This window comes from Neophocaena asiaeorientalis, unplaced genomic scaffold (genome assembly GCF_003031525.2).
Source record: "Neophocaena asiaeorientalis asiaeorientalis breed wild unplaced genomic scaffold, Neophocaena_asiaeorientalis_V1.1 scaffold7, whole genome shotgun sequence".
In the NCBI taxonomy this organism is placed as follows: Eukaryota; Metazoa; Chordata; class Mammalia; order Artiodactyla; family Phocoenidae; genus Neophocaena; species Neophocaena asiaeorientalis.
The window spans coordinates 5,261,593-5,265,456 of NW_020185337.1; the positions used below are offsets into that span (position 1 = coordinate 5,261,593).

Below are 3,864 nucleotides of genomic sequence, written 5' to 3' on the forward strand. Positions count from 1 at the left end.
GCAGAAATGTTGAAGTGACTTATATTGTTTAAAAATGGCTAATACGTTTCTTTTTCTTTTAAGTAGAGTTTAAAATGGCTTAATCCTAGACCATCTTCTGAGTTTCCTACCAAGTTTAGAATCAACTTAGATCCTGCCTTCTTGGAGTTTATAGTCAATTGCAGGGTACTGAGTCTCCCCCTCAACTCAAATGAGCTCCAAATTACTTTTGCCAAACCTTCAGTTTGTATTTTATCCCCCCTGCCAAATAATAACACTTTAGAAATGTTAGCTTTATTACTTTTTTATTATTTATTTTATTTTATTTATTTTTGGCTGCTTTGGGTCTTCGTTGCTGCGCGCAGGCTTTCTCTAGTTGCGGTGAGCGGGGGCTACTCTTCGTTGTGGTGCGCAGGCTTCTCATTGCGGTGGCTTCTCTTGTTGCCGAGCACGGGCTCTAGGCGCATGGACTTCAGTAGTTGTGGCGCGCAGGCTCCGTAGTTGTGGCTCCCGGGCTCTAGAGCGCAGGCTCAGTAGCTGTGGCGTATGGGCTTGGTTGCTCCACAGCATGTGGGATCTTCCCAGACCAGGGCTCGAACCCGTGTCCCCTGCATTGGCAGGCGGGTTCTTAACCACTGTGCTGCCAGGGAAGCCTTCTATTCCTTTTTAATGAAAAAAACCTTTGCAGTAAAATATTACTTACTTAATTTTCATAATGCATTGAGAATTTTCAGCAGGTAAAGGAACGAGTGTAAGATGGCTCTAAGTTAGTTTTCAAATGAGTATTCAGGGATTTAAAAAAAAGAGACAGAGAGAGAAAAGTCTGGGGCTCCTGGGATGTGGTTGTGGTTGTTTAGCAAGAGAACATATTAATGTCATTGGAAATTGGTTCGTGATTTGGTATGAAATGAGATACATAAAGAAACAAATGTGTTTTCTTTCTGTTCTTTCACAGACACTGAAAAATGATGGGACTTCTTTAGCATATCTTGTAGTTCTCTGCAGGGAGACACGAATTAATTTTTTCTTAGTTTTAGGTAGTCCCTACTTTTTCGTACTTTTTTTTGCATAGAAGGGTCTTATTGATTCTTATACCTAGCTACTCACTCAGAACAATAAATGTTGATTTTATTTTCCTACCTATATATTTCCTATATATAGAACATTTTTATATGAGAGGTGGCATGTGTTTTATACACATACACACACACACACACACATATATACACACACATACACACACAGTTGGTCTAATCCACTGTCTCTAGTCGCTGTATTCTTCATCATCAGTGGTGGAATGAAAGCATCTTTCACCTTTTATGTCGACCTATGTTTTATATGAAAGCTTTTCAGGAAAGAAAGCACATATTCCATGAACTACAGAGTACCAGAATGTGAATTTGGATGACGGTGCTGGCTTTGAAATTACTCTTAGAATATAATCCTCTGCTTTTAAGAATTACCTATATTTTAGAGAAATTTTTATAACTATATAGGAGAGAAAGGAAGCAATCACTGGCACAGGGTAGTGGTAAAGATCCTTTTATAAACTGTTTCGAACCTGGCTCTTTTGCTCACTTTTCCCATTTGTAAAACGGGCATGAGGACAGTGCTCACAGTATAAGGTTGTTATGCAAGTTGAATGATTTAATATTTACAAAGTACTTAGATTTGGTATACAGCACTGTGTGGTTGTAAATAAACAAAAGCAAATAAATCACTCTTTGAGGGGTTGGGAATATACTAAAGCATACATAGGAATGTGTATAAAGCAATAAAAATCCATTATTATTTGCAGTGGTAGGTATTTTGCAGGTTAATTTGCTGTTTATTTTTGTGTATCTTTCCCTAATAATGTGGTGTTTTGGAGTTCTTAGATCCTGATGTTGTTCCAGGAACTTCTATTTCTACTTTTTCTCTTTTGAGTTTGCTACATATTGTAAAACCTGAATATGGCAGATGGTTTACAATGCCGCATAAGAAGATGCTTTTCCAATTATGTTTTCATCAGGCAGACGGCCCTGCTGTGATGGGAATAAATGGTTATGGCATTCCTATGAAATTGATATTGTCTGTTCCAGAGGCTATAGAATTGAACAAACACTGGTCAGAATTATCCTTCATCTTTTCCAAATGTAAGGTCAAAATTAAGATAAATAAAGGAAGATTGCGTAGTTTTCTCTTTCCTTCTTGCCTCCAGTAGCCATCTAGAATTTGTAAGACAGAGGGACAGAATGTGTGTGTGGGCTCAGTCCCATGTGATACAAAAGTACTTATTCATGCCCAAATACAGATTAAAAATGTAGTTGGCATATTTAAATAATTCATTAAGTTGCTCTTTCATTCATGTAAAAAAAGTAGGTAAATATAGCAACCATTTAGTTTAAGTTCTAGTTTCAGCAGAACAGTTAGCTTTGAAAAGGTCAAGACTACTGACCTAAAAGTATTCATAATCCTTCTGCAATTACCATAGTAATTTGTTCCATATGCCTATGAATTGTTTCTCAGAGTTGCTGGATTATCACCTACTGAGAAGTTCAAAAATATCTATTTGGTATTTTTTCCAGCTGAGAAGCAATTCTGCCTCAATCCCGAGTAGCACTGAATTCTATGCTGAAGTATGTCTTTTCAAATAATATCATCTTCAGTAACAGTTAAGTATATCTATGATTGTCTAGCAAGATTGTTGACGTACTCCTGCTCTTAATACATCAGTCATGGGAAAGAGACCATTGGTTCTGGAGAGCTGTCACTTTCGAGTGTTTTTGGAAAAATCCATTAAGTGCCTAATTTTCATTAACTTCTTTGGCGTGCTTAGAAATGTACATGATATTACAGAGAGAGAGAAAGGGCATGATGATTGATAGCAGTGAAATCCAATGTCCGGGTCCTTTATTTCTTCATTTAGTTATTGTTTAAACATTTCTGAAGCCCATTTTTATACGAGGCAAAGCAGAGTTCCTGCAAGCAAGCCAGTATCTGGGTGATTCAAGCGTTCAGGTAATGCTGTGGGGCAGACTTTGGACCTCGGTGACTCACGAGAAGCGAGGAAGGTTCAGATCGCACAAAGGCAGAGCTGAGAGCCAACTTGAAAACGAAAGAAACGATTTGAGCAAAACAACTTCCTTGGTAAGATCAGACTGCTCCTTCTCCGTGTAATTTCTAATTCTACCCAACAGCAAAAAGAAGAATAGAAAAAGAAAAGGGAAAAGAATAATCAAAACCAAACTAAAGTCAGAGACAATGAAAGCAGAAAGGTTCGGTCCTGAGCTTCCGGTCTCTCCCATTTTAGCTCCGGAAGTGTAATCCTTTAATTGAAGCTTTGCTCTGCTCCTGAGCATTCAACTGTTACTAGCAAATTTCATGGAGTGTCTATTTTGGAAACAGGCTTGTTTTAGGCAAGTAGTGTCTTAAGTAAATTTGTGTTTTAATTGCAAGAAGGTAGAGTATGATTTGACAGTACCCAAATTAGAAATGGTTTTTATTCCTTTTCAGGTGCATAAATAAATAAACAGCAATAATGAAAAACCTTTCTTAGGGTATGTAATGAACTGTGGTTGGAGAAGGATTTAAGAATGAGTACTTTGGCTGTGGCAATGTAAGAGAAGAGCTGTGTTTATGTAGGGGCTATGCCTTTCTGTGTGTACTTTGCTCATGCGTATATATTTATTTCATTGTTATTACAGGTATCAGAATAAGAAAAAAGTATTTAATGAGAATAAACACTGATTTCAGCAATATAGTCATTCAACCTTATAAAGTGTTAGTTATAATGAAAGCTTTTTCTCAGTCATGCTACCCTTTCTGCAAAGAGGAAGGGAGGCACTCTGCTTCTTTTCGTGTCATCACCTGCCTTTAACGGAAGGGTGAAGGGCGGGGGTGGGG

The 3,864-nt window shown here is 37.7% G+C and overlaps 1 protein-coding gene across 1 annotated transcript in view; it reads left to right on the plus strand.

The window, feature by feature from the left end:
* The first annotated feature begins 3,075 nt into the window (after positions 1 to 3,075).
* INPP4B (inositol polyphosphate-4-phosphatase type II B) overlaps positions 3,076 to 3,864 on the plus strand; it is a 480,337-nt gene continuing 479,548 nt past the window's right edge. Inside the window, exon 1 of the mRNA XM_024736048.1 lies at positions 3,076 to 3,108. The gene's annotated coding sequence lies outside the window, so the exon portion shown is untranslated. The remainder of the gene's footprint in view (positions 3,109 to 3,864) is intronic.